Consider the following 19,805-nt stretch of genomic DNA (forward strand, 5'->3'; position numbering starts at 1 on the left):
CGCCCAGAAGAAACTGGCAAAATATCTATGCCATGGGGTGCCTGGAAACAAAGACAGAGAAAATAGAGCCATGCCCTTCAGGAATTCATAATTTAAGTTGGCAACAAAGAAATTAATCTATAATGAAAAATAACAGGACAAGTTGGCATAAGAGTGGCCAACTGTGTTACAGGAATTTAGAGACAGGCAATGTGATTATGGGCAGTATTATAAAGGATCTGAGTTATGTCTTAAAGAGAAAGAGCAAGGAACTTTTGGTTCCTGAGGAGAAAAACCAAAAAAATCTTAAAGTGAAAAAAGTCTATATTTGGACTGGAGGCCTCAACTCTAAACTTCAACTACTTCCCAGTTTGGTCTTGGGCAGGTATCTATGTCCTGCAAGTAGATGTCATATTCTCCTGACTGACCTTAGCCATATCACATTATATTATTCATGTTCTCATGGCAGGTGAACAGAATGAGAAGGGCAACTGAACAAAATTAGGAATATGGAGGGAATTTTGTATGAATATTTTTGCTTAATGGCTTGTTTTAGATCATCTATAGGACAGTGTATCACAGATACACTCTGAATCATACTCCACGCTCCCTGATCTAGAGTCATCATGACGACTTAAACAAAACCATGCAATTTTACTGTGGACAGAAATAGTTTTACCATTTTCTAAAATTGTCTGTTTTTGCTCCAACATATAAAGCTCTTCTAAGACAACATCTATTTGCCTCTTTTTATCATATGAAATGAGAATGATGCAAAGGCCATCAAATGCACAAATCTCCTAAAGGCTTTTTCACTGGTGACTCAGAATCCCTATATGTGTTAGCAAGTAAGTGGTGGGGGGAGGAATATCCTCTTCACCAAGGAAAGCCATAAAGCCTTTATTCCACATAGGAGGAAGTCCACTGATAGAGCACACATTGCCATCCGATATCCCATACACAGAATAAGGAAGCTAAGGGTTGATATCTATTAGATATGCCATTGGATCAGAAGAGAAGAAAAAGATTTAAAAGATGGACAGTAGAGAACGGATGAAGTTCTGAGCAATTTGGAAGATGCTTCCGTGATTCCTGATGAGATGTAGTTAAGAGAGCCCACTTCGGTTACTGAGGTTCTACATCTGAGCTTTCGATTTGATCATGTCCTACTTCAGGGCCTGCTAAAAAAGGAGGGCCATCTCCTTAACATCAGTTCTTGAGTCCTCTCTACTCTGCTTGGCAGTTAATTACTACCAAAGCAGCAATTCCAACCAATTACCCTCTAGTGGGAGCTGACTTGGGTCAGACATCAGAGGGAAGACTGAGGGCCGTATACGTGAATAAAAACGGTTGTTGAAGGAACCCACATCATGGCTCTTTTAATTTCTGTCAGCCAGCTCTCCATGGTTTTCTCTAAAAGCAATGATTCACCCATGTATTTGCCCTGAGCCTCTGCTTGCGCCAAAACAATGACTTTGGTGAGTGAGACTTTGAACAGAGAAGCTAGCTTCAGGACAAGGCAAAAAGGCTATGTAAAAATGGATATCAAGCTGGGTCCTTGTGTCTCAAATCACAGCCATCTCTGATTACAATTACTCATTTAACAAATATTAACGGAGCTCCTGCTATGGGTCTGTCAGGACAGTTTTAGCTTGTGGCAAACAGTGTGGTACAAATGGAAGTCTCAGCACTCATGGGACACAAGGTTTTGTGCCAACAAGAGGCAAAAATCAGTTAACAAACAGAACACATAGTTAACTTGTGGTAAGCTCAGCGAAGAGAAATAGAGTACAGGTCCTTCTGGGGTTGGGCAGGTACCTACACAGAGGATAATGAGGAGGTGAGGAGATGGTTGGTGAGAAGATGGTATTTAAAGTGGGGTCCTGAAGGAGGGAAAGGAGAAAAGGTATTCACCATCTAAAGAGCTAGGGAGGAGAGAAAGGGACAGTTTAGGGACGGATGAAATTAAATATATTGAACTACCAGTAAGGGAGACAAGCTGCTGGAACAACATCTTTGATGGCCAGTTTTATGTGTCACCAATCCCTAGTCATTCAAACACTAACATCAGTAATGCTGTGAAGGTATTTTGTAGATGCAATTACTGTTCACAATTACTTGACTTTAGGTAAAGGAGATTATCCTATATCATCTTGGTGGGCCTGATTCAGTCAAGTGGAAGGCCTTAAGAACAGAACTGAGGCTTCCCAGAAGAAAAATTCTCTAACAAAGTGCTGTGGCAGCTGGTACCTGAAATTTCCAGTCTGCCCTTCCTGCTCCATGGATTTCTGACTTGCCTTGCCATCCCCCAACACTACCTAATCCAATTCTTGGCAACAAATCTCTTAACATCTATCTCTGCTTGGCTTTGTTTCTCCAGCTGAGTCCTATCTCATGCCGGGTCTTGCAGACCTCATAGAGGGCCAGCCAGGCATGACTCCTTTAGTTTCTGGGCAGCCTGGAAGTCCAGGGGATTCCAGGAAAGGGACAAGGTGGGCAGGTGTATGCAAGGGTGTGATGGGACATGGTAGCAGTGCTTAGCAATGAGGTGGAGACGTTATTTCACGGTTTTCACAAATTGTGTAACTGAATGGGAGCATGCTGGCTGAATATTAGCTGAAGTTCCAGAAAGGGGGCAGAGCATAGGTGAAAACCCTGAGGCCAGAAAGTATTTGGAATCTTCAAGTAAAAGGAGAACAGAGAAGCCGGAAACAGCCAGCAAGAGGGAGAGCAGGATAAAGGGTCATGTGGTGCAGGTACGGTTAAGTACAGCAGGTTTTATTTAAAAGCTCACTGAAGCATTTCAAATAGGTGAGAAACTGCTCAGGGGAGAACGGATTAGCCTGGGGGTACCGTGAAGCCAAACACAAGGGTGTACAGTTTACCCCTGAGCAGCATGGAGTTTGGTGCCCCTGAGACACCAAAACCCATGCAGTCAAAAATCTGTCTGTAAATTCTGACTCCCCCAAAGCTTACACTAACAGCCTAGTGTTCACTGGAAGCTTTACCAATAACATAAACACTTGATTAAAGCATTTTGTACGGTATATGTATTATACACTGTATTGCCAAGACAGTGTAGAGAAAACAAAATGTTATTAGGAAAATCAAAGATAAGAGAAAATACGTTTACAATATTATACTGTAAAGAGTCTGGGTATAGTCAGCGCAGCGGGCGGCAGTGGTGCAGGTCTGTCTCTTGCTTCGATACTGTGGAAGAACAGCCGCCGGGACGCCCCTTCCTCCGGCCTCCCACACCCGGCAACCTCTTTTCCGGTCGCAGCCTTCAGAACCAGTCTGCCTCCCGGGATAGCCAGTAACGCGGGGCGAACGGAGCCCCTGCAGTGCCTCTCCCCCGGCGCCCCAGCAGGAGCTCCCACCGTCGCCTGATCCCACTCAGGGGGAGGCCGCGTGGACGCCCGGCCCTCTGGGCCCCCTGCACTGACCTCTCTCCGGGCGGCGGCTCGGCGGCTCGGCGGGGAGCACGTGGCTCCGTCGGCGCCGCTCCCGCCAGCGGGCGGAGGAGAGGATCCCGGTCCTCGGCGTCGCCTGAAGACGCCAACCAAGCGGCCAGCGGCGCCCCTTCCGGGACGTGCGTGCGGAGGCCGCGCTGACGCGAGCGGTAGACGCAGGTGCCGCCCGGGCTCAGCGGGCCGCCCTCCGGAGCTCAGCCTCGTGGCGCAGGCGCCGCCGACTGAGAAGATGGCCGCCGCCTGTCCGACTCCGCGGGCGGCCCCCAGACGTCACCTCACGCGGCTCCCCTTCGGGCGTCACCGGGACTCTTGCGGGCCTGAAGTCAGGGCTTCTGCCCGAGCCTCTTCCTGCGGCCACCGGGCCTCTGTTCAGCCACCCTGAACACGACAGACCAAGCCGTAGGCCAAACGGAATCCACAAAGCGTTTGCAGAGAAAAACATCCGTGTTTAATCGGGCCCAGAGTTCAGAGCCCTGTTGTTCAAGGCTCAAGCATATGTATTGGCAGAGGCAAGAGATAATGATGTCTTGGACAAACGTGACAACAGTGGGGGGGCAGAGAAATGAAAATGATAATGTGAATGCCTGCTGATCAAATAAAAGGAGGGGGACTAAGGGATGAGGCTGATGGCCCCCAATTCTACAGTAGATGATAAAGAGATGACTATCTGTGCCCACCACGGGAGGCTTTTCCCACCACTTTTGATAATCCACCAGGCAGGGTGAGGAGTTGGGTTGTTTAGTTTTGGGGGTGTGGCAAGGCTGGCTCTAGGACAGTGACACCACACATCTGGGGATTATGGGGCAGAGATTTCACCCTCATTTCGTATTTCCACTGATTCTTGTCCACACCCAATCTTTGTTCCCTAAACCATTTCCTCCTGCCTTGCATGTAAGGTGGTTGTTTCCCGTTGTGATTTCCTTATTGTTGTGAAGGAGTGTGTTGTATATTTGATTGCTTGCATGTTTCATGCTATGGAATTTGTGAAACACTAAGATGGTTCTTATACAACTGTAGAAATATTGGGCCAGGCCCAAGAAATGTGTTCTGTTCATCTCCACAGGGTTTGCCTTTGTGCAAAATGAGCAAGGGACTCTTTAATGTCATCCAGAAGAATGATGTGCTGGGGTTTTAAAGATACCTTAACTAATCCTCCAAAAGGATTAGATATACATGGTTAACTGGAACCTGCTTTAAAAAGTATCATGGTGGGGCACCTGGGTGGCTCAGTGGGTTAGGGCCTTGCCTTCAGCTGGGGTCATGATCCTAGTGTCCTGGGATCGAGCCCCGCATCGGTCTCTCTGCTCAGCGGAGAGCCTGCTTCCTCCTCCCTCATTCTCTGCCTGCCTCTCTGCCTGCTTGTGATCTCTGTCAAATAAAAATAAATTAAAAAAAAAAAAAGTATCATGGAGGCCAACCCAACAGCCTCTGAAGGGGTCTTGTGGCTACTATGTCTTACACTCAAATATTAAGTATTATGAAGTGACTCCTGTCCAAAAAGAAATGTTGGAGTTATAACCCTCAGTCAGTACCTCAGAATGTGACCTTATTTGGAGGTAAGGTTTTTATGGGAGGTGATTAAAGAAGTTAAAAGAACGTCATTAAGGAGGACCCTAGTATAATGTGACTGATGTCCTTCTAAAAGGTGGAAATTTGAACACAGCCACACATAGAGAGATGATGTGGAACAGCAGAGAAAAGATTGTCATCTACAAGCCAAGGAGAGAGGCCTAGAATACATCCTTCCATCATAGCCCTCACAAGGAAATGACCCTGGGGGCACCTGGATTTTGAGCTTCTGGTCTAGAGCCGTTAAGACAATAAATTTCTGTTGATTAAGCCACTCAGTTTGTAGTATTTTATTACAGCAGCCCTAGCAAGCTGATATCTAATCTATATACTGAAACTTCTAAAATATAGACCAACCCTTGTGTAAACTAAATTCAGCCTCTTTAACCTAGGATATCTAGATCATGACTAGTTTGGGAAATAAGTGAATTGGCAAAGTGCCATTTTGCTAAATGCAATGAACTTAGATAAATAACTCACTGATTTTGATAAATTCACGTGTTCATAGCTATTTGACTTTTATTTGAGAACCATGTTAAATACAGATCTTGGCTATCAATCAGATCAGTATAAGCCTTTCCTATTGTTTTGAGGATCTTGCTTTATTTAATGTGAAATTATTACATAATCATTTTATAGGACTAAGTATATTTCTAGATTTTCTGTATTGTCATACAGATCAAATATGGTAGCAATGCTATACTGTTTTGCTGTTACCTTGCAATATATGATATTTGGCAAGATGAGTTTTTTTCTCATTATTTGATACAGCATAGTGTGGTAGCTAAGAGCTCAGTCTCTGTGTACCATGATTCCTTTACTGATAAATTGTGTTATGTAGGCAAGTTCCTTAATGTCTTGGTGTCTTGGCCTACTTTCAGTGTTGCTATGAAGAAAAGGAAAGAAATGTGAAGTACTTAGAACAATGCCTCGTGCATATTAAACACCCAGTAAATGTTGTCTATCATTGTTGCTATGAGGCAGGCATTATTCTAAGGTCTTTGCAACCCTAATGGATGGTACAAATCAAAGACCCATTTACAGTGAGGTAGCTGAAGCCACAGAGACCCAGCAACAAGGAGAAGATCCAGAATTCAGACCTCGGCAGTTCCAAAGGCCACTCCCCTCACTGAAATATAATAAGTTCTCTGGATGGAAATTCTCACAAAAGTCAGCTTTTTTTTTTTAATCATATTCATGCATGTTTACTTTCCCATATTAATTGCAGATTATTTTCTAGAGTGCTAAAATGTGCTGGTTGAATTGGAATATAATTTCACATTAGATAGTAATTTTACATTTGCCTTATTATAAGTGAAGTTGAGCATGTTTTGTGTTTTGTATGTTTTGTGTTTTGTTGGATACATGTTTTTCTTTTTCTGTGAGTTCTCTAATGTTCAATTTTGTTCATTTTGCTATTAATTTGTTAATTTTTTTCCCAAGCTTACCATTAGCTTTGGACACACTCCATTTAGGCTTTTGCTTCCATCATTCCACACATCGTCTTCATTTAGCTAAAATCAATGGTTATTTCCTAGGCCTTGTCTTATTTGACCCATCAGTGACACCAGACACTCTCTCTCCTACTAGAAAGGCATTCTTCTCTTGATTTCTGGCTTAATATACACTCCTGTTCCACCTGCCATCTCTCTGCTCCCTACTAGTCAGCTTCCTTTCTCCTGTCTTACACATCTCCCCAACCTCTAAATGTTGTATCCTGGGACTCAGTCCGGTTATTACACAACCACGCACTCTCACCTCCCCCAACAAAGAGTTCTGCCAGTCTCATGGAGGCTGATGACTCTCCAACGTAGACCTTCTGCCCTGAACTCCACCTCCAGGTGTCTCGGTGCCCGCTGTCTCCTTTTCGATGGCCAGTAGCCATCTCAAATTAACTTGTCTAGAATCCATACTCCCCCTTACACCTGTGTCTCCCACGTTCTGTTACATCCTTGTAATAGTGGGGTCAAAGCGTCTTAGATTCATGTATGACTCACCTCTTTCTCTCACAGTCTAATCTGTTGAGTCTTTCTTCAAATTCTATCCCAAATCTGATTTTTTAAAAAGATTTTATTTATTTATTTGACAGAGAAGATCACAAGTAGGCAGAGAGTCAGGCAGACAGAGAGAGAGAGAGAGAGAGAAGCAGGCTTCCCACTGAGCAAAGAGCCCGATGCAGGACTCAATCCCAGGACCTGAGATTATGACCTGTGCTGAAGGCAGCGGCTTGACCCACTGAGCTACCCAGGTGCCCCTAAAATCTGATCTTTTTTGTTTATCATCTCTTTCTGGGGGGTATTATCTTATCTGGTCCCCTGGCTTCTACCACTGCTGCCTTTACAGTTTATTCCAACACAGGAACCAGGGGTGTCCTTCTAAAACAGAAGTCCAGTTCTGTCACTCCCCTGCTCAGAGCACTGTGGTTGCTTTCCATCTTATTTAAAATGAAAGCCAAACTGCATACAGTGGCTATAGACCATAGAGGATGTCTTTCAGGCCCCAGGCCCCATCTCACCCACTTGCATTACATTCCCTTCTCTCTGGCCACAGAACCTCTGCATGGTCACTCCAATAGCCTGAGTTCAGTTTGTCTCCAGGGCATTTGGCTTGCTGTTTTTCTTCAACGTCATTATTCCTCCCCTTTTTCACACATCTCCTGGCCTGTCCTTTTACCAGTAAAGCCTTTCCAGACTACCTTATTTACAATACCTCGTACTCACATGCCTCTACCCCCTCTGATCTGGTAATCTCTATTCCCATTCTCTATTTCTCTCCAGAGTTCCTATCACTATCTGATGTGCTATATTTTTGACACGTTGATTCATTTATTGTCCCCATGTGCCCGCTGAAATACAAAATCCATGATAGCGCGAGGGAGTTCTCATCTTTTTCACTGCCGCATTTCCAGTGCTTCAGAACAGTGATTGGCTCCAAGTAGCTACTCATGTGTTTGTTGAGTAAGCCACTGTGGGCACTAAGTTACATCCTCATTTTCAGGGAAGGAGACTGGGACTCAGAAAGCTTCCATAACTTCCTTTTGTAGCTACTAACGAAGTCAGAATCTACACTCAGATGCAGCAGACTCCCAAGTGTTCCTTCTTTGTTTGGCACAGCGTTGCCTCCCAGAAAGAGAGCTTTTTATTTACATTTTAATTTTGAGGAGATAGCTGAAGTACAGGATAAATCTTCAGAGAATCTGGGTTCTGGTCCTCACTCAGCCATTAAATAATGGTGCGAACATGGGGAAGCAACTTGTTTTTCGGTTCTCAGTGATCACTTTAGTAATCTGAAGAGAAGTCGCTACAATCGTTAAAATTTCTTCCAGTGAGCAGTCTACAACCCATTAGCTTACACAGTCTGCCCAACGCTGTTTTGGTTCTTATGGAAAAGAGCTACAGAGAGATCATAGGTTAATTTTCTTTTCTTTTGCTTTAAGCCCTTTTGCTATGGGAGATGTTAGCATACCATAAAGGTTTGATTGTTTTTCTCTGAAGCAAGAGGAACAACTGAGATAGAACTTAAAAGAAATAACTCGCTCCATATCCTTGCCAATGTTTGATGGATCCCCCGCCCTACCTCCTCTCTCTTTAAGTGAAACAAGACATAATTTCATATCACTGGTCTGAACAAAATTGCCATATGTTTTAGAAAATCTGAAAATAACGTATTCTGCCTTGTCAAAAGGAAGCTTTTTTAAAACTGGTTTAAAATGGAGGCATAAGCACAGTGCAATAATTATAACTTGAAGAGCTTCCCTAAGGAACGCTGTGAAAGGTCAGAGAAAAACCTGGAAGGTGGACACGTGCGTCAACAGATTAGTTGATCTCTTAGCAGTTATTTTCCTTGCTCTGTGCCTAGGTCTCCACACTGCTAGTCAGAAACAAAGAGATGTTCACAGAAAAATCTCAGGACTGACAAGCCTGTTCCTGCCACAGTTGGAGAGTGGCATTTGGAATTGGAATACATTATGTGAGTTATAAAGGAAATAAATCTCATTTGTGGTCTTTCTAGTCCTTTAATTAGAAAAAGAAAAAGAAAAAAAAAAACACAACAAACTGTCTGAGGCCCCAAGAACTATAGTTGGCAGGAAATAATTATTGTTCTTGGAGCCAGTGTAAATGCCCAGGGCCAGGTTCAGAGCCAGTTTTAAGATTTGACATACATAGCCTTACATAGCATCAAAAGATCCTGCTACAATTTTCACATTTTATCTCAGAAGAGTGGCTTCTTGTTTATTCTTTCCTGTTGTCAAGGGGACCAGATTGGCAGACCCATTCCTTGCCGTGGTTTTTGTCATGTCTTTTGTGAGATTTATTCAGGATGGGACTTCAGTTCCAGAAAAACCTCTGGATGACCCTGCAGAGAAAATCATCTCACTTGTCCACCACCATGACCAAGTGTGATGGAGATCCCTGCCACTTCAAATTAGACTATCATTCCTATGCACACACTGAAGTCGTGAGTGCTATCAATGCCAGAGGCTGAGTACCAGTGAAGTAGTTTCATGGATAACTGGTTAATTACTTTTATTTGTTCTCTAGGACCTGGATACAAACTTTGGTGTGCATTAGAATCATTAGTGGACTGACTTATTTATTTATGCCCCCCTCCAGGCTTTATTGAGATGTAATTGACATAGACCATTGTGTAAGGGTAAGGTATACACTGTGATGATTTGATATACATATGCATTATGAAATGATTACCACAGTAAGCTTGGTTAACACATCCATCACCTCACATAGCTACCTTGTGTGTGTGTGTGTGTGTGTGTGTATGTGTGTGGTGAAAACATTGAAGCTTTACTCTCTTAGCAACTTTCAGATACACAATATTGTTAAGCATAGCAACTATGCTATACCTTAGATCCCTGGAACGTATTTATCTTATAATTAAGCCTGTAGCCTTCTAACAACATCTCCCCAATGGAAAATTTGTATTCCTACACATGCCTCCAGGGTGTGATTTATTGTGTTTGGTGTAGGCCAGGGGATCTGCATTTAGGCCAACAACTGAGTCACCAGTGATCAAACTAGATGCCCCATTCTCCCCCACTCTAGGTTAAGGGTAGTGGTGGGAATGACTGCAAGCATGTAGTCTCTCTTGAGTCCTCCCGAAGTTCAGTCCAAACAGCCTCCAGAGTGGTTCTCCTTGACCTCTCTTTTTCTCTTGGGAGGTATGTTTACCCTTTGGGTCCTTCAAGTTTTCACCTCTGTCTCTTTCCCTATGCCTAACACTCCATGTAGAGTAAGTCAGACTCTCCAGATCCTCCTTCCTTGCACCATCAAGACAAGCCAACATAATCTTTCCATTACGCAACTTTTATTGAAAATCCTTATGAATAACAAACCAGACATAAATGTAGGGAAATAAAAAACATCCTGAATTTTATCAAAGTCTTTCTAGTTATGGCTTGAAGTCTGCTTCTCATATGAAGGAATGGAAGAAACTTAGGGTTTTAAACTTTAATTCTTATTCCTGAGACTAGAAATCCCCAAGTTTCCCTTTCTTCCTGCCCCTACATCTTGTTCCAACTTTGGTAAAGCCCCAAGATCTCCAGTGTTTCATGGATCTCTGCCAATGGATTCCAGCTTCTCTTTGTTTCAGTGATTTTATTAGTAAAATAAATGCAAGCTAACTTTCGTGTACTAAAGACACCTATTTCCTCAGTCTGAGGGACTTTAAATATTGGAAAAATGAGAACTATTAGGAAGGGGTAACTTCTCACAGAAATTGGCCATCACTGGTCATTGGCTCTTCTTTTTATGGTTCTGAGCAGAAAGCCTATGGGACCAGTCCCTCACCTCCCTCACAAATTCCTATAAGAACCTCATTTTTAAAATGTAACTTTTTATTTTAAAATTCAAACACACCCAGGGAGTTTAAACTGCCAGTGGCTTATTATATTGCAAGCACCTTCCTTCTTTTCTTCCCTTCACCCACAATTTTATTATATTTCATTTTTTATATTCACATTGTTTAAGTTCCAGTGAAACAGTTGAACAGAACAGAAAGGGCTCCTCACTTAAGGGAAATTAAAAAAAAAAAAAAGGACATAAATAAAAAATTTAAAAATGTTTAAATAAAGTGTAAGATAATGACATGTGATTGAAAAAACAAAACATGAAGAGTGGAGGGTGGTTGACCTAAAATATGCAGAAAACTCCATGTTAATCAGGGCACTACTAGAGAAGGGAGACCTGGGAAAAGTTAGAAAATAAAACAGGTTACCTGTGAGGTAAAATGATGGACTGAGGACTCGTGGGAGTGGGAGGGAAGAGTGGGCAGACAGGAGAAAAGGTGTGCAATGGAGCTCACCTTTGGTGGGGCTTGGTTGGTAATGTTGCTTGGATTCCTGGTAAAAATCGTATTTCCTCTGTTTGTGCCTCTGATAATGATCCCATTCACTTTGTAAATAAGCATGAAGCCTATAAAATGATCAGCTCTTGAGTGTAGATTCCCAGTTCCATGGCCCCACCTGAGGGCGACCACTGGGCTCTGCCTGAGGTCCACTCTCCCTCAGCTGTTTTACTCTCTCCAGAGGGTTAAATGTGTCAGTTGTAGGGTTTGCCTCCATCAGGATTCACTGTCCTTTACCCACAGATGGTTAGTGTCTAAAAATTGTTATTTCATATATTGTGCTTATTTAAAAAAAATTTTTTTTCAGGTGGGAGAGTAAATCTGGTCCATCTCGGCCATACCTGAAAATGAATCCTCATACTCTGTATTATGAGCCGTAGACATACATGCTTCACCAGGGCCACACAGAACTGATTCTATGTGAGGTTGTCCCTGAGCCTAAGGTAGCCACCTATGGGCTGGCCAGGGAACAGTGACTAATGTTTCCAAATTCTTTGTCCCCAGGAGAGGACATTGATGATGAAACATCCCAAATGACAGAGCTAGCAGAGGGATTGGCAGACACAGGTGATGCAAGAACCTAAAAGTCAAGAGGCACAAAGAAAGTGGCAGCCAGAAACCCTGTTTAGGAGAAGCTGTGGGGAAGATGGGAGAAAGGAGTTGGCGGGGGAGCCTAAGTAGAAAGAGAGACAGAAAACAAATGAGAGAAGAGTCATGGGGAAGACAGACTAGAGTACTGTGTTCTAAATGATTTTCCCATTTACTATAAAACATGGCTATACTGATTCTGAGACTGTCCAATACTTCCTTACTTTCTTCTGATTCTTTCTAGTAACGTTCATCACTTGAGGTAAGCTGACCCCAGTTCTTTTTCCAAATGGGTTTAAGACTCATCTGTTGGATCTTTGGTAATGGCAGTTGGTTGAAACATGAGGCAGGGTACCAGGTATGTATACATACTGGTTACCTATTGTGAAATTGTGCAATGAGAGCCATGTAATAGTAGATATAAATAAGTACCTATTGTCAATAAGTAACATTGTCTATATCACCTCTCCATTATTACAAATCAGAAATAACTCTTCCCAAAAAAGAGAGAACGCTATTTCAGAACAAATAAAAGGAAAAAATACTTAAAGCTCATTTATTCTTCGGATGACAGATCAGATGTCCCCTTCGAAACGTGTCATTGTCCCCCACCCCTAGGTCAGATATCCTGTTATACACTCTCAGAAAACTCTGTAGTTTACCTTCATGTGCTTGTCTCAGTTTATAATCATATCTTGTTGTGACTATGTAATTAATACATTTCTCCCCAACTAGATTATAAGCAATAAAGGGTAGGGACTCTTCAACATTTATTGAATTAATGAATGGTTCCTCAATGACATGAGAAAACAAAATTCATGTGACAAAAACTTAGTTTTTACCAAAATCCATTTTGATTTTATCCTGGAGATGCCCAACTTTATTTCTAAGGCTCCCATATAGATGTGGCCATGTGAAAGAATGCAAGTGATATAGGTGGTTTCCAGGCATAATCTATTCAGGCCTCCCACTTGCACTCTCTTCCAAATATTTTCTCCTTTTGAATGATTTGGGTGGTGACCCCTGACTTACTCCACTACTCTCCTTCCCACATGATGAAGATGATGGGACCACAATATAAAAATGAGCCTGGGTATCCAAGTCACCAGGTGGAACGGAGTCACTGCATTGTAAGAAACACCAGCTTTAGACTATTTCATAAATGAGAAACAAACTTATTGTGTTTGAACCAATATACATGTGTGGATCTATTCATTATTGTAACCTAATCTACCTTATTAGAATCCATGTGTATGAAGGTATTAGGAGCTATGAGGATGGAAAACGCATCAAACATGGAGAACAGGAATGCCCTTGCATTAAAAAACACTTGGACTTAGAAATTCGAGATGCCAAGTTTCAAACAATGGCTAGAAAGCAAGTTGTAGACTCTCCATTTTCCAAGGGCTCTAAACATCATTTGGCAAGCTGCTGGTGACTGACTCTAATGATTTCTTGATCTCCTGTACAGCTCCATTATTCTATCTCTATCTACCAGTGTTACTTACAGGAAAATAATTCATCTTTGTTTGTAAAGTGATGCATTGTCATAGCATCTGAGAAATATAGCATCAGACTCTTTGGAATAATTGAGCATTTATTATCCTATTGAATGAAGTTCTAGACTCCATGCCAACAGAGCTCTTGTGAGGCTGACTTCATAAAAATAAAAGACAGGAGATAAAAACACCCACATATATCCCTCAAATATATTTTCAACCTAGCTTTGATAAAATTCCTATGGCTGAACAACATAGGAAAGATATATTCAATCTACCTGTACCCAAAGGATACTTCATCTTTATTTGATGTAACTATAGAGTAAAATAAATTAGCATGCTCTGCTGTGGGAAGCAGAAGGCAGGTTCAGCCATTATTTATTCTTAGCATGTAAATGATGAAATACCCATGTATATGGTCTTTCAAAAAAATACACAACAGCAAAAAGAGCTTTCTAACTCAAAACTCTTGGAATGTTCTGTCCTTCACATTTGTTACCATACATAAATGTAATTTAATTCACCTATCCATTTTTCAGACCATAAAAAATCTTGGTAGGGGAAATAATCTTTTTTTTTTTAAATATGTGTTTTACATCAACAAATATCTGTAACACAGTCAGCAAATATCTCTAAGCACATCATACTATCAACCTCAATGGTAAACATAGGACATTGTTCCTGCCTTCACATAGTTTACAATCCTGTTTCAGAAATGAGTTGAGGGTCTAAGAAGGGCCAAGCAATGTTATATTTGCAAATCAGAATTAAGTATCAAAAGAGTTATATAAGAATTCAAAGGAAGGAGAGATCATTTCTGACCCAACTGAAAAATTAGTTGGAAAGAGAACATCATAAAGGAGTTGGGATTTGAGATGGACTTTGACTTTGGATAGACTATTTTACTGGTTAATGAAGTTTCACTGCACGTAACAGAAAATCTAAATAAAGCAGCTTAAACAGGATAGTTTTCTTCCCTCCTCCCCACATGGAACATTATGGAGATAGGTAACCCAGGACTGGCCCAGTAGTTTAAGAATGTCAGGACCAAGATTGATGCTCTTGGTCTGCCCTTCATAGTCACAGTACTGCAACTCTAGCCATCTCTTCTACAGAAATGGATGGAGGGGGTCAATGGGTACAAACTTCCAGTTATAAAAAAGGAATTGAGATGTAATATACAGCATGGTGACTATGGTTAACAATACCATATTGCGTATCTGAGAGTTGCTAAGAGAGTGGGGTCTTAAGAGTTCTCATCACAGGAAAAAATATCTGTAAATACATATGGTGACAAATGTTAACTAGATCTATTGTGATCATTTCACAGTATATACAAATATTGAATCATTGTTTCACACCTGAAACTAATATAATGCTGCGTGTCAATTATGCCTCAATTTTTAAAAATACAATTTGGCTTTTCTATTATTTGCTGCTTTCTAGATATCTAATTATTGCCCACTTAACTTGTTAAGGAAAGATAGGACACTTAGTAAACAACAACAACAAAACAAAAAACAAACCCTCTGCTATCTGAAATAATTTGCAGTTTCTCCAGTTAGAATACCTTTTGATCTCAGCATAAAGCAAATATGTGCGGCTTGGATATTGAGGGAGATGAATGATTACTTAATATATTTTAATGGCTCTCTGGTTGGCAACCTCACATAGATGCTTTCAAAACTCGAGCATTGGCAGGCATGGAGAATGAGCTCTAGGTCATGGCAAATCAAAGTCAGAGCTGAATTTCTTTGATTTGTAGTCTTTTGACACTTGGAGAAGTTACTGCAGCAACAGATTACGTCACTTGAAGTTCAGAAGAGCATTGGAAGATGTCAGAGGAAATGAGTAATTCTTACCTAGGGATGTCAAACAGGTAGCCAACGCCTCTTACCAGAAAGTGACAGTGGTAACTACGTCACCTATTATTTCTGTCTTTTATTAAGAAAACATATATGGTTATAGCATTTGCTTTCAATGAACATGCATAAGGCAACCCATAAGAATCGTATTTTAAGTTCTCCTGTGAACTCTTTGAAAGCATACTTTAACTAAAATCTGGACATTCTTCCTATTTAAAAAAAATGGCAACCAATCTTTTTTTGTTTTTGGCTCTGTAGTGATTTACCTTTTCTTTTTAATTTTAAAGATTTTATTTAAAGATTTTATTTATTTATTTGAGAGAGAGAGAACATGGGTGAGAGGAAGAGGGGGAGAGAATCTGAAGCAGACTCCACACTGAGCAGAGAGCCTGAGGTGGGACTCGATCCCACAGCCAGGAGATCGCAACCTGAGCTGAAACCAATCTTTCACTTAACCAACTGAGGTACCCAGGTGCCCCGTGACTTACCTTTCAGAAACCAGTTTGACTACCAATACATATGCTATAAGTTTAATGCGTCAGACAGTTATTTAAGGGATGGAAATAATTATGCAAACATTCTTAGAAAGATAAGGTGAATTAGGATAATTTTCATAAAATTATAGTCATCGATTTTCACCAAAATATATTTAAGGTAACTAAAGATGTAATATTTATAAGGCTATCCTAAAAGTCTTAAACACAGAGTTACTCAAGGTGATACATATGTATGTATAACCATTATACATACATACACATTTATATACTTAACACATTTAGAAAAGAAAATTTGTTTTAAAAATAGGTTGCCTTTATCTCTGTGACTATGTTTTTCTTAAATTCACATAGGTTCAAAGCCAATGAGGCTTTTTTTAATCTCTCATTTTGTTATGCAATTGTACTTTGTTTTTAAAATTTTAAAATCCATCACTCACAGGTTGATCTCAAATGGAAAATAGAAATTCAGCTTCCTTGGAAAAGTTGGAACACTGCAGAGAGCAGGATATTTCTGGAGGCCACTAAGCAATTGCTTCATTAACACCTCAAGCAGAACATCAGTAACTCTGGTCACTAATTGCATGTTTTGTCATGCCCAATTTTCATCCCAGGGAGGAAAATTTTAAACTCCTGTATATTTTTTAAGAAATTAAGTCCTGGCTTGTCCTAGTTTCTAGGACCAGGACCATGATTTGTTATGTCTAGAGCTATTTGTAGCCCTCTGCAGTATGTCAGCATTGCCTCTGTGGAAAAATAAGGACACCTGTTGAAAAATACCCTTCCAGATCTTCATTTAGGCCAACTAGTAAATACAGAAAGGGGGAAAAATAGTTTCCAGGTTCTAAGTCTATGAACAATATGTATTATGTTTTTTCCCCCAACAAAGCCATTTTTCCTACTGCCAACCTGCCACCTCAAAGATGGGGTTGGGTCTCCCTTCCACATATGTTCCACCTGACCTGTGCAGGTTTGGGCTGGAATTGTCTGCTAACCTGCCTCTGCATATGCCTGGCACTTAGTACAAGTCAGTGATTGATCTTTCAGTTACTATATTTCATTTGTTCTGATACGTACATTTTTACACCACCGACATGTCTTATAATCAATGATGTCCTATCATTATTGTTGATCTGAGGACATGACTGTCATTGAAACAGTTATTTATGCTGAGCAGTGGAATATAATCTGATTTTAGGGAAGCATTTATTCATTATTTGAGGAAAACCCACAATTCTCTATGTTCTTGCAAAGCCCTTCCTTTATGGTCTCACTCCTCCCATGGTTGGTCCACCCACAGCAGCATGGTCATCACCGGGGCCCTTGTTAGAAATGCACACTCTCGGGCTCCATGCCTGACCTACTAAATCAGAATCTTCATTTGAAAGAGATCTGACTACATGGGCTCCTTAAAGTTTGAAAAGCATCCCTTTATGGGACCTAAGAAAGGATGATGCTTGCAAGCAATTGGAGCTTTGTGACATTGTTGTCACGGTCATGTGCAAAAGAGAATTCTCTCTTTCACAAGCCAAGGGCTGTGGCTGAAGGCAAGGATAGGAGCCGAGGCCCCAGCATACCAAAAAGAAAAAGAACAAACTAGGGCTGTATGAGGGATTCATGTAGGCAACACGTCTGCTCTTAATGCAACACCAGTACATTAGCTGGAAGTCGTTTTTCTTTTTCAGTGATATTTAAATTAATGTTGTGTCTTCCAACCCCCATGACTTCATGCATTCAGGGACACATGGCATTTCTTTCCTCTGTAAGGTCAGCGGGGAACAGGGACAGAGGCCGGACCTAGCACCTGGATCTATCCTTAGAACCCAGGGCAGCCTCAGCAAACACACAAGCCTATTTCTAGGAGGGAGAGGGATTTACACTTCTTAACACTTTTTCTTCCTTTGAAACATAGATGGTAAACATTCTTGAGATTTATTGTTCTGAATCACAAAGTCCTGTGAACCAGGTGAAATAGGTGGGAAATATAAACTGGAATCAGGAGAAACAATAAATAAAATGAGATTTATACAGGGATGTCAGGGTGGCTCAATTGGTTAAGCATCTGCCTTCTGCTCAGATCATGATCTCAGGGTCCTGGGATCAAGACCTGCAATCAGGCTCTGAGCTCAGCATGGAGTCTCCTTGTTGTCTTCTTTGCCCTCCCTACCACCCATGCTTTCTCTCTCTCTCTCTCTCATATAAATAAAAAAAAAAAAAAGTTTAAAGATATGATTTTTATAAGTTCAGCATATAAACTTAAACAGAGTATCAGATGGGGAGTTCGGAAACTGTTTCAATTCCAGGCCCAGGATCTTTATGCAAATACCTCTCTACCTGCCTGCGCTCAGCTTCCTTGTCCTTCCTTGTCCTTCAGAGCCTGGACCACATGAATTCCTTTCAGGTTAAGTCCCTAGGATATTTCTTTTTTCTGGCCTTCTAAAGACCCTATGGTCCATTCTCATCTCTTTTTTTTTTTTTTTTTTTTAATGTTTGCTTGTATACAAAATGAATTTTAAGTGAGTTAAAAAGATAACGATCATGTTTTTGTCCACAGTATGTTCATTAACACGGACAAGCATGCCAGGCATCTAACTGAACATTATATATATAATTGAGTTGAAAAACTTAAAGACCTACGCGGAAAATATGGCCATCTTTTGCTGTTCAATCCTAGCATATTATTTAGATTTAAGAGTTTCTTTTTTTCTTTTTTTTTTTTTTTTAAGATTTATTTACTTATTTGACAGACAGATCACAAGTAGGCAGAGAGGCAGGCAGAGAGAGAGGAGGAAGCAGGCTCCCTGCTGAGAAGAGCTCGATTCGGGGCTGGATCCCGGGATCCTGGGATCACAACCCGAGCTGAAGGCAGAAGCTTAACCCACTGAACCACCCAGGCACCCCTAGATTTAAGAATTTCTGATTCTGACACTGAAGATGTTCTCCATCTTTATACTTTAAGATACCTTCTTCTTTTTCTCTCTTTTAACTCTTTACAGACTGTGGCAAATAATGACAACTTTATCTCAAGACTTTTCAAAAGATAACATAGTCCATTTATGCTCATAAAGATGAAGGATAGCTGGGAAAAGGACTGAAAAAATTAACAGAATTGAGCTTAGGTTTCAATCAGATGAACACGGTGATACTCCACAAAAGAACAGCTCTACAGGTACTGGTCAGAACTTGAATTCATAGCTCTGCTTTACTTGCTACTTAAAAATGTTTTCTGATCATTTAAAGAAATGACTTAAGTTTCATCTGTTCTGTGAATAAAATGTTTTTTGGTATGTTGGCTGGGCTAGAACTGATATGAAAGGGAGTGAAAAACATCCAGCTGAAATGAAACAGACAGCAAGCAGAATCTCTTTTGACGCCCAAATTTGGCTTTGGTTCCGTGCTCCCATTTCTGGTTTTGATTAGAGTCCAAAGGTGCCGTTTTATTCTTTTCCAGATGTGATTGCCATACATGTGTTTGGAGCGCTCAAATGAAGTCTAAAGTAAAAGGTGTTCCAGGATTGGGTTAAAAGCCCCATCTTAGCTGATTTTTGTCCTCACCTTCTTAGAAATTGGTTATTGAAGCTCTGGTTTGACATTACCTATTATTCATGATTTAATATATGTAGAATACCATCTGTTTCCAAACAAATATAAATTCATATTCATTTTGGTCTTCATAAAAAGAGTAAGATTTTTGGAATAGGTGAATCCTCAAAAAACACTGAAGGGGTACATAGTAATTAGAGTATTTTATCTTTTTTTCTTCTTTTCTTTATGCTACTTGTTCATCTGGATTTTTTTCCCTCACCTTACTGTTTTATATGAAAAAATTTTTTATTGGCTTCTTACTTTAGTTTTTTCATTTACTGGGTTTATATTTCTTATTTCTTTGTTGACTAGATTATCTAAATTTCTATTGCATGGGCCTGAATGCAAAGAATCATTGCTGCATTAGCTATCTTCTTTTGGAAAAGTCCCTCC

General features: G+C 40.8%; 1 long non-coding RNA gene across 2 annotated transcripts in view; it reads right to left on the reverse strand.

Annotated features, from left to right (window-relative positions):
* Window positions 1-19,805, reverse strand: part of LOC101687085 — a 178,877-nt gene that overhangs the window by 47,121 nt on the left and 111,951 nt on the right. The window contains exon 1 of one of the 2 annotated variants that reach the window (XR_006605325.1): window positions 3,426-3,679. The exons of the other annotated variant lie outside the window; for it this stretch is intronic. This is a non-coding gene — a long non-coding RNA (uncharacterized LOC101687085). Of the gene's footprint in view, window positions 1-3,425; window positions 3,680-19,805 lie in introns of those variants that run through there. 2 annotated transcript variants of the gene reach the window in all.

This window comes from Mustela putorius, unplaced genomic scaffold (assembly GCF_011764305.1).
Source record: "Mustela putorius furo isolate JIRA1106 unplaced genomic scaffold, ASM1176430v1.1 tig00000145_pilon_pilon_pilon, whole genome shotgun sequence".
Classification (NCBI taxonomy): Eukaryota; Metazoa; Chordata; class Mammalia; order Carnivora; family Mustelidae; genus Mustela; species Mustela putorius.